Here is a 10,876-nt window from a genome sequence, read left to right as displayed (position 1 = left end):
CTTGCCAATCTGAAGCTGTTCCTTGAGGGAAAACTACTGACCCACATTAAGCCCTAACCATGGCAGAGGAAACACTTGTTCAGTGTGCTTTGTACTTCTAGCACACACTGAGAACATGCCTGGAGGATGAAAGAACAAAGCTGTGCGATGACTTTAGAACAAGGTCGTCAGAGATGCTGCTAACTAACATTACGAACAAGGTGCTCACGAAGTCATGAAGCGCAAAGTAGATTGGTTAATTAGTTAGAAAAACATCTTAGATTCTGATGTTTCCTCCAATTATCCATCTTTCAGGGTGACCTCACAGGATGTTCTTAGCAGAAGGTATCTTCTGATCTTACCCCAGAATTGCAGCTTTTTGGGTATGGGAAGGGAAAATCCATCTCTTTGCCTCTTCATCTCAGTTGCTTTATGTAGGCTCTGTTTCTTAACAATTAAGCTTTATTATACAACCCAACTAGCTTACACAAGAGGGAAAAAAGGTTAAAGGGAAAAAAGAGTGAACCTTCCAGTATCCGTTCCACAGGACAGGTCCTTAGGTGTCTCTGGCCTGCGTGCTGGTCCAGCCTGTTTGCTGATCCACATGCGCTCAAGCCTGGTCTGAACCTGTTGCTGCTCTCCTCCCCGCCTGCCTGTGTCACGTGGGAAGGGTGGTCTCCTTCTCCCATTGAGGGCCGATTAGAAAAACAATAGTCCAGGTGGAGTTCCCACGTCTGCTTCCTGAATTCCAGGCCCAGGATGGCTCCACTCAGTCTATCACAGGGTATCCATGGGGTGCCCAAGGGTAAAGCCCACCAAGACTGCTTTCACCTGTGACAAAGCTTAGTCTTTCCCACAGCTTTACACTCTGGTTACCTATCTAAAGTTTCTTGCATGTCTTCTTTTTAAAACTACATCCATCCATCCATTCATTCATCCATCCATCTATTCATCCATCCATTCATTCGTTCGTGTCCATGCACTTGTGTACACATAGCATGAGGGACAACTTACAGGAGATGGTTCTATCTTTCCACCCTGTGTGTCCTCAGGGCATCAGGCTTGGCAGCAAGCACCTTTACCCTGAGCCATCTTGTAGCGCTCCAAGCCATAAAAGCAAAATCACAAAAGGAAACCCTATAGACAAACTCAGATGAAAATGGAGAAAGATGAATTGGAGATAAAGTTTGGCCACAAGTAGGTAAGAAGGATATATGGAACAGTGCCTAATCCTGATCAATTAAAAAAACCAACTTTTATAGTCCTTTACAGTGAGCCAGAGCTGCACTAGAAACTGTTCTTGTAACTGAGTCACAAGCTGCATTCCAACCTGCTTACTGGGTTATGTGATTTCTCCAGTGTGGGTTGTTTTTAAACCCCAAACATTTAATACAATCTACAGAGCAAAAAGGTCATGCCTAGCGTTAGTTGCCAGCAGACCATGGTGTAGCAGGAGGCCAGGGGCCAGGGAGCCTCTGAGTGCTGCCCTCTTCTGCTTTACTTTATAGGAGAACAAATACTAGAGTTACAGCCTTCAAGTTGACGTCAACATTTTTGAGAGATCCCTCCCAACCTCCCATTAATGTTGCATTTCTCTTATGAGAACCTAGTTTTTAAAAATGTGAGTGGGATCACAGGTTGATCAGCTCCTAAAGACTTCTTTTGACTATTTTGTTTTATTCCTTTCTCAGAATGATTACATGGTTCTTAGTAGTCTAAATACTCAACAATGACAGCTTTTCACATATCAATATAAACCACATTTAATAATTAAAAAAAAAATAAATTTGCGGACTGGAGAGATGGCTCAGTGGTTAAGAGTGCTTCTTCCAGAGGTCTTGAGTTCAATTCCCAGCAATCACATGGTGGCTCCCAAACATCTGTAATGGGATCTAATGCCCTCTTCTACAGCTATAGTACTCAGATACAATAAATAAAACTAAATTTGAATTTACTTATTTGGGAGAGGGGTATATCCGAGGACAATTTATGGAAGTGAGCTTTCTCTTTCTACCGTACGGGGCCTGGGACCAAACCTGGGATTGCAGGTGCACCTGGCTTCTTACACGGGCACTGTGAATCCCACTCAGGTCTTTACACTCATGTGGCGAGCGCTTTTCTGACTGAACTGTCTTCCCAGGCCCCATGCCAGCTCTTTAAAATTCAGTTTTCACTTGAATAACTAAATTTTGCTTTGCCCCAAACCAATACATGGCTTCCTAGGAGAGTCTTTCTGCTTGAGGAAAAAAAAAATGATCAAGTGTGTCATCTCCACTGTGTCTTGTCCATTTTTTAGAAAATCTCAGGCTGACTAATTATAAAAACAAGTTGAACGCTGGGGAGATGGCTCATAGATTGAAGAACTTGACGAGTAATCATGAAGCCTAGAGTCTAGTTCCCCAGATCTCACATAAAAGCTGGGGGGCGGGGCACGCCCTGGAGGGCTGCATCCTGTTTGGATCCAGATTGACATCTGTGGCACATGTTAGCACCGCGGGCCACGCAGATGTGCAAGTTCTGTGCGGCAGCCTGAAGCCATGGAGATGTCTGTAAGTCGTGCTGCTGCCTGGGGCCATACGAAGTGAGCGGCCTGCACTGCTTCCTGAGCCCGTGGTGATGTCTGGGCCCGTGCTGCTGCTGAGGGCCATGTCTGGGTACACGGTCCTGCTGTGGCCAATTTGTGGCCCGTGTTGCCACCGAAGGCCATGTGGATGTCTGTGCTGCAGCGTGAAGACATGTCGATGTCCGTGGTCCAGGCAGCCTCCAAAGGCCTTCTCTGGGTCTGCAGTCCTACTATGGCAGGGGGCTGTGTTTGTGGTCTGTGCTGTCGCCGGAAGCCGTGTCGAGGCCCCATGATCTGTGCGCCCACTGGCTGTGAAACAGGAAGGAGGCTACTTTTCCTGTGGTGTCGATGACTGCAGACACACATTGAGAGGAAGGGACACGGAAGACTCTATGACAACCCTTACACACTCCCACCCCTCCACACCCACCCCCCATCACCATCTCCCCCTTCCCCACCCGCGCCGTTCCCGCGCAAAGTAGCAGCCTAGACAAGAAGCCAGCGAAGAGAACTCTTAAAGCGTGTGATGGGAAAGCTGAAGAGTAGTAGCTCTCTGCAATTGATGGCTTCTGGCCGAGGTGCGCGATGGCAAGGACACACTTCTAGTGAAGGGGCAGGCCACTGAGAATTGGACCATATAGATAACACAAATTAGACTTTTTCCCCCCTTATTTTTATTTTTACTTTATTTGCGGGGCAGGGGGGAGTCAGAGGGTTGGGCATGGAAGAACTGGGGAGTGACTGTGATTGGGGAGCATGATGTATGATCTGAAACTCCCAGAGAATCAATAAAAATGTTATATGGGGGAAATGCCATACTAATGAGTTCATCCAGCCATAGCATTTGAGTGACATTTTCTGCACACAAACCAAGCAGGTCTTCTTCCCTTCCCCCTTTTAATATTTAATTTATAAAATTTAATACATTCTTCCTTCATTCCGACTGTAATTTCCCCTTCCTTCCCTTCCCCCAGCCTCTTCCCCCATACCTCCCCTCTTCAGCCCAGATCCACCCCCACCTCTGCTTCCCCTCAGAGGAGAGCAGGCCTCCCAGGGACATCAACCTCACCTGGCCTAACAAGCTACTATAAGGCCCGGCACATCCCATCACATCAAGGCTGGACAAGGCAACCCAGTAGTGGGAAAGGGGTCCTACAAGCTGGCAAAACAATCAGAGACAGCCTTGCTCCCACAGGGTTCCCACCAGAGCACCAAGCTACTCAGCCATAACACACGTGCAGAGAACCTACAACTAGCTCCATGCAAGTTCCCTTGAGTCCTGCTAAGCCAATTCTGTGGGCCCTGTGACCCCTCTGAAATTTCTAGAGATACCTGCAATTATGCAAATATTTATCTTTAAAATGCATATCTGCTAAGGTTATTTTTTTTATATAAAACTGTGTTTGTTTCTCTCTTAACCCAGCTATCACACACAAAAAATTGAGACTCTCTTATATTTGTTTAATAATAAGCTTCACAGCACAAGAATTCGGCACTTATTATTCTATTCTTAACCCTCTAAACTAATCTGGTTTCCTCCCAGTGTACATCCCTGAGATACCTGCACTCTGTAGTTTTCCCTGCTCCAGCTGAATCTTACTCCTCTGTCCTGATGCTTCCTGGGCCTCACAGTGACTGAGTCTAACTCCTCTAACTCCTCCTTCCCTGGCTGGCAGGAAGTCCAGCCCTATTCTCTCTCCTGCTCAGTGATTGGCTACAAACTGCTTCATTGGCATATCAGGGCACAGTTAGGGAGCAGTATTTACACAACAGCAAGACAGGACTACAATGATTGCAACCAGATACTGGGTGTGTGTGTGTGTGTGTGTGTGTGTGTGTGTGTAGTGTGTGTGCAGAAATCAGTATTGAATTACACAATAAGCTTATGCCTACACATATCTGTTAAGCTTTCTTGGCAGATATGACAGTCAAGTTTTGTCGCTGTGACCAAACACCTGAGCTGACCAACTTAGAGAAGAAAGGATTTCTACTCACACTTTCCAAAGCATTCAGTCCATGGTGAGCTGGCTTTGTGGCTTTCAGGCCTACAGGAAGTGTTACATAGCTGTTTCCTCCATTGCTGTCCTGAATCAGAGCAGCGCACAAGATCAGCCCTACTAACGTTCTCTTGTGGAGGAAGCAGGGAGCTCATGCAAGGCTTAAGATTTCTAAGACCTTGCCAGGCGTGGTGGCGCACGCCTTTAATCCCAGCACTCAGGAGGCAGAGGCAGGTGGATCTCTGTGAGTTCGAGGCCACGCCTGGTCTACAAAGTGAGTCTAGGACAGCCAAGGCTACACAGAGAACCCTGTTTCAAAAAACCAAAAAAACAAAAAACAAACAAACAAAAAAACCACTGGTAAGACCTCTCTCTCCCCTAAGGGACAGAAGTGGTTACAGCAACTTCTGGAGTCAGCTGTAGGAGGCTCCTAACAACTGCCCAGCAAACTCATCAGCGACTTCTTGTGAATCATCTATGCTACCCAGGACTTTTCAGCAGTGTCCCTTCTCATGAGCATCTGCACTAGCAGTGAGACTCTTTTGTGGTATACGCTACCCAAGGGACTTCCTGGTGATATAGCTGCCTTTGACTCAGTCACTTATGCTCAGGTGAGTGACCCTAAGAGACTTATCATTTAGTCGTGGAAAACATTACTCCTTTGGTCTGTCCATTGGAGTCCCCTCTCGCTGGTGGATACACGTTTCTTTGCATCTCCTTAGGAAAAGCTCTGTGAAGTCTGGTGCCAACGTGGACTGACAGAACCAAGATCAGTGAAGTGTCTCTTGGTGGTGGGAGAGAGAATGGCGCAGCTAGCTCCTTCCTGGGGTGGGAGAGAGAATGGCGCAGCTAGCTCCTTCCTGGGGAGAGAAGGCTTGCCATCTTACCGGGGTAGCAGTTGTGTGGGCTGATGATAAGATATAGCACTGGGGGATTGGAGAGCTCGTTCAGTTGGTAAAGTGTCTGCCTTACAAGCACAGGGATCTGAGTTTGATAACCAGAACTCATGTTGAAGAAGAAGAAGACAAAGAAGATGAAGAAGAAGAAGAAGAAGAAGAAGAAGAAGAAGAAGAAGAAGAAGAAGAAGAAGAAGAAGAAAAGAAGAAGAAGAAGAAGAAGAAAAAGAAGAAGAAGAAGAAGAAGAAGAAGAAGAAGAAGAAGAAGAAGAAGAAGAAGAAGAAGAAGAAGAAGGTGGGTATGGTGTTGTGTGCCTGTAATCCCAGAGCTATAGAGGTAAAAAATAAAATAAAATAAAAGGCAGATACCCAGGGCCCTCTGACTAGCTAGCATGGCTAGGTAAGTTCCAGGCTGGTCAGGGATTCTGTCTCAAGAAAACAAGGTAGATGACACCTCAAGAGTGGCTCCCTAGATTTTCCTCTGGCCTCTGTGTGCGTGCATGCACACACGTGTGCCCATATACAAAAAGACATGTAACTAAGCTGTCTGCTCAGTGAGGCAAGAGATCTTGTGGGCTGAGAACTACTCCTGTAACAGTGTGGCCAAGGCTGCCTGTAGCAGGAAGTGCAGGGCAACAGGAGACACCGAGTTGACCTGCAGATGTATTAGTTCCCTGTTAATGTTCAGAGCACCTGGGTACGGATGCTGGCACAACCCTGCAAAGCACAGGGGCTATGGGTGTCAGTGGATGCATGTGGAGACAGTAGAGTGGCCCAGGTGAAAACGATCACACTTGTCCTAGGTGAGGCAACTGGTGCCCCTCCCTGGAGAGTATACTGAGCACAATCCTTCCCTGTAAGAAGATAATTTGGGGTGCATTATGTTTTCTATGTGAAGTGTTCCCTGGAGGCTCACTCACTAATGAATTAATTTATGTATTGCTTTTGCAGAGTTTCTCTGTGTAGCCTTGGCTGTCCTGAAACTCACTCTGTAGACCAGACTGGTCTCTGACTCAGAGATCTGCCTGCCTTTGCCTCCGGAGTGCTGGGATTAAAGGTGTGCACCACAACTTGAGCCAGGGCTGGAGGCTCGAGTATTTAAACACTTGGCCCCCAGATGGTGGTGGTGTCCTGAGAAGCTGAGCCTTTATGTGACGGAGGTTAACAGGAGGACAGCCAACTTGATGCTTCATACTTGCCATAACATCCACCAGAGAGCTTTTGCCTTGGTGTGTAAACTCTAGGGATAGTTACATTTGGGCAAAATGAACCTATAAAGTTGAGAGCTTACTGTCCAACCTAAGGCCCTAGTGGCCAGGTGTAGCCTGTGAAGTCAGATAGCTTATGGACACTGACTGGATTGCGGAGGGTTAAATGGGGTGATGACCCTATCTTTGCTGCTGTGCCCAATATTGCTCTTTTGAAACAACAACAGATGCACACAATGGGATATTTCCATGTTTGTTGGGCCCTGCTAACATTGTGTAAGTATCCTCTTAGGTGCTGAATTCCGAGACCAATTCACACTTCCTTAGAACAGATGACCACGGACCTTCAGAAACACTGCTCAACACGAGAAGACGTCATTTTACAGTGCTAACTCTAGGTAAGTGTCTCACAGACTTGCAGAGGCACTTGGAAGGACAGCGGCTAAGGGATGTAATACAGAAGCTCTCTGCTGGGACTCAGGGGCCACCCAGATACTGTGGGCTTATGGAACGAAGATACAGTGCCAGGTGTGGGCTGCTTAACTACAGTTATTAGCGAGGGAGGCTTCTGAGGGCCACCCACTTCTCCACAACACAGGCTATTGCCACTGCTGTGGCTTGCATGCCAGAGCTAGATAGTAAGTCTCTGTTGCTGAAAACCTTGCACAGTCTGAAGGTTCTGGATAAATCCACCTGGGGCTGAAATGAAAGCCTCCTCACTGACGGCTGGCTTTCAGAGTGCTTTAAGATACGTTGTCGAGCCGGGCGTGGTGGCGCACGCCTTTAATCCCAGCACTCGGGAGGCAGAGGTAAGCGGATCGCTGTGAGTTCGAGGCCAGCCTGGTCTACAAAATGAGTCTAGGATGGCCAAGGCTACACAGAGAAACCCTGTCTCGAAAAACCCAAAAAAAAAAAAAAAAAAAAGATACGTTGTCAACTGCTGAGGGAAGTAATGGTGCTGCTCAGCGGTGGACTGGCCCCCATGTGTTAATGCCAGTCCAATGCCAATGCCACAGCATGCCAGGCAAGATGAGCCCCTAGGAGCGATGGTGGCACAACTCTCTGGGCACAAACAACTATTTTCCAGTTAGAGTTAAGACCATTCCATAGAGGGAATCCAGGGTTGACATTTTAAGCCAAAGTAAAAACTTGTGGGGGAGTTACTACTATTGTTTTGTTACATGGATGTGTTGTGTCTGTAGCCTTCTAAATATTACATTTATGGCCACAGATGATCACTGTTACGGCCGTGGTAGGGGCAGCAATTGTGAAAACTCCTAACAGGTCACATTGCTTAGAATAACTGTTACTGTGGTAGAGTGGTTCAATGCTGAGCCCTCAATGGAAGAAAATAATTATACATCTTACCATCGCCTCTCTGGGGCTCAAGGAACACTGAGCATCGGAGGGAGGTGGAGAGAAGGGCGGAGCGAGAAGTAAAGGTGTTGTGATGCTTTACCCTGTGGGAAGGATGTGCTTGCTGCCATCCTGAATCAAAACTGTAATCACCCACATGAGATGCTTATCCGATTAGGCCTAGTGACATCCCTCCTGGAGGCCAGTCATGGGAGGTTTCCCAGACTCATGAGGTTCACAAGGCCATCCCTTCCCCAAGTTTATATAAAAGCTAAACAGTTGCTTGTGGAAGGCAAACTCCTTTGACAGGGTAGTTACTTATAAATTGTCCAGGGAGTTTCCTATAGTGCAAATGCCATGGGTAGTGGTATAGCTTCCAGCTGCCTAAGGGACTTCCTGGTGGTGTAGTGGTCCTTGAGTCAGTAGTTCACCAAGCTGGATGGAGATGAAAGTTTTTTAATCGTATGGCACCTTCTGTATCGGGTGAATAAATGCTTCTTTACATCTTCCTAGAAGTCCCAAGACAGCAAGCCAGAAACATCACGGTGTGGGGTGCCAGAGGAGAGCTGCTCACTTTAGAGCAGAGAGAGTTGAGAAACTGCCACTTCCTTCAACAAGGTCCCACCCATTAAAGGTCCATTTGGCTAATAATTTAATCAGTGTATTAACTTATGAGCCTATCATCTCTTAAATTAAAAAAAAAAAAAATGTATGTGTGGGTCTATCTGCGCATCTGGCACAGGCCTGGTATCCGGAGTTCAGAAGAGGGTGTTGGATGCCCCAGAACTGTTATAGACAGTTGTGAGCCATCGAGTTGGTGCTAGAAACTGACACTGGGTCCTCTGGAAGAGCAACAAGTGCTCTTAACTGCTGAGTCATTTCTCCAGCTTTCTTAATCATCACTTAAGGAGTCAACAGCTACAGCCAACCCTCTAACACACAACCCTTTGGGAGATGCTTGTCTATTCTACGTGTAACAGATTGCAGTAATGACTGCTCATTGCATTAAACATGTAACACAAAACACAGTGAGAGATCCAACCTAACAGCCCCTGAGAAATTCCACCCTGCAGAGCTGACAGTTTTAGCTTGCACAAACTGGAACTTACCCCACTTGCCCCCACCCCAAGACAGTTACCTCCGGGCTGAGACACAGTTTTAGATCCACCCAATAAAATTAAAGGTCATGTTAAATAGCCAATAGGCTTGTTACAAATCTGCCTTTGAAAAAGTGTGAAAACTCAGTGCTTTTGTCACCTGGGGTCTCCTCTCCCTCGGGTGCAGGTGGACCCTGCTGCGCTGGACCAATAAACTTCCTCTTTCATTTGCATCAAACTGGCCTCTGTTTCTCACTCAAGTCACTTCTGGAATAGACTCTCCAGATCAGAGTCTTACAACAGCATTGTGGAGTCAAGTAACACCGGCATACTCTTAAGACCATGTTAGTGAGCGGGATGAGTTACAACCCAAAACAGGTTACCTTCGGCATACTGCGGTAGAGGATGCTGTTCTGAGGTAGCGCGTTATCATTTCTTCCTAACTTGGCAGTGTTGCTATTATATCCCAGGAGGTGAAAATTTTGCACATGAGGGGCTTGTGAAGGGTTTGTAAGTCTGTATGATACTCTCCCTCTTGGGATATCTTCACAAACACTAACCCTTTAGATGCAGCATGGTTCTCAGGTGTGCTGCGCTGCTCAGGCCCCATCCAACACTCATGCCACTTCATTCACACAGTCACATACATGCGCCAATGTCCACTTTTTTCTTTTCTGAGAGAGGGTCTCATGTAGCCCAAGCTAGCCAAGGGTGACCTGTAACTGCTGATCCTCCTGCCTCTATTTTCTAAGTACTGGGATTACAGGCATTTGTGACCACACTTGGTTTTATACAGTATCGGGAATCAAACGTAGAGACTCATGCATGCTAGGCAGGTACGCTAGGAACTGACTTACAGCCACGCCCTGTGCTGAGCCCTTTTGAGAACTTCTCTATTCTCTAGTCTTCACCTAGAAGTGACACGTTTGGGCAAGGAAGAAGAGAAAGAAATAGAGGATCGTGTACAAGGGACAGCAAAGGGCAGTAGGGGATGGAACAAGAGACTGGAGCTTTCTCATAGACTGACCAGACCCCACAGGAGATGTTCCTTATTTTACTCCTAAGTCCAAATCCTCAGTTGAACTTAGGTGTAAAATTTCATCCTGATGTAAAATACAACTTTCCTTTAAACTTTTCATTTAAAACCACGCATGTCATCTGTATGGGCGTTAGGACAAATCGCTGTATGATTTGCATCCATCTCCTGTGTTGGAATAGTTCCTGAGTCCTGGCCCCAAAGACAGAAAATTCTAAGTAGTAAACCTTGTTTATTTGAACCGACAGAACAAACAGTTAATCATGATTAAATGGTGATTTAATTGACAGTAGAGAAAACACAAGGAAGGGGCTCACATAGGAGCTTCAGGGTGGAGTTTGAAAGCTGTGTGCTAGATGGCAGTTCCCTCCTAGGCCTGAACCTTCTGCTTTAAGGGGAGCTCATTACGCACTAGATGTTAAAGGGAAGGGGAAAGAAACTGATGCTCTGTGGGGAATTGGAGCACTCCATCCCGAAGGCAAGCTCACTAAACTCAGGAAATAAACAACACAGTGGAGCTGCTGAGCAGATTCGCGAGGCCCCTCCTCCTCCGCGAGGATGTGTCCCGTGTAAGGACACAAGCTACGTTCCCTGGGAGAAGCAGAGACTAGCTGGGCTACATGGAGAGGACACTGTCTAACCTGCTGAGCTGCCTGCAGGCTGGGCAGTGTGCTGCAGTCTTGCCTGCTTTTGTGAGCTGTCATCCATACTGGAGTAGGCCTTGGTGATGCACCTGCCTTGAGT

This window comes from Acomys russatus, chromosome 28 (genome assembly GCF_903995435.1).
Source record: "Acomys russatus chromosome 28, mAcoRus1.1, whole genome shotgun sequence".
Lineage (NCBI taxonomy): Eukaryota > Metazoa > Chordata > Mammalia > Rodentia > Muridae > Acomys > Acomys russatus.
Note: the sequence above shows the minus strand (reverse complement) of the source record.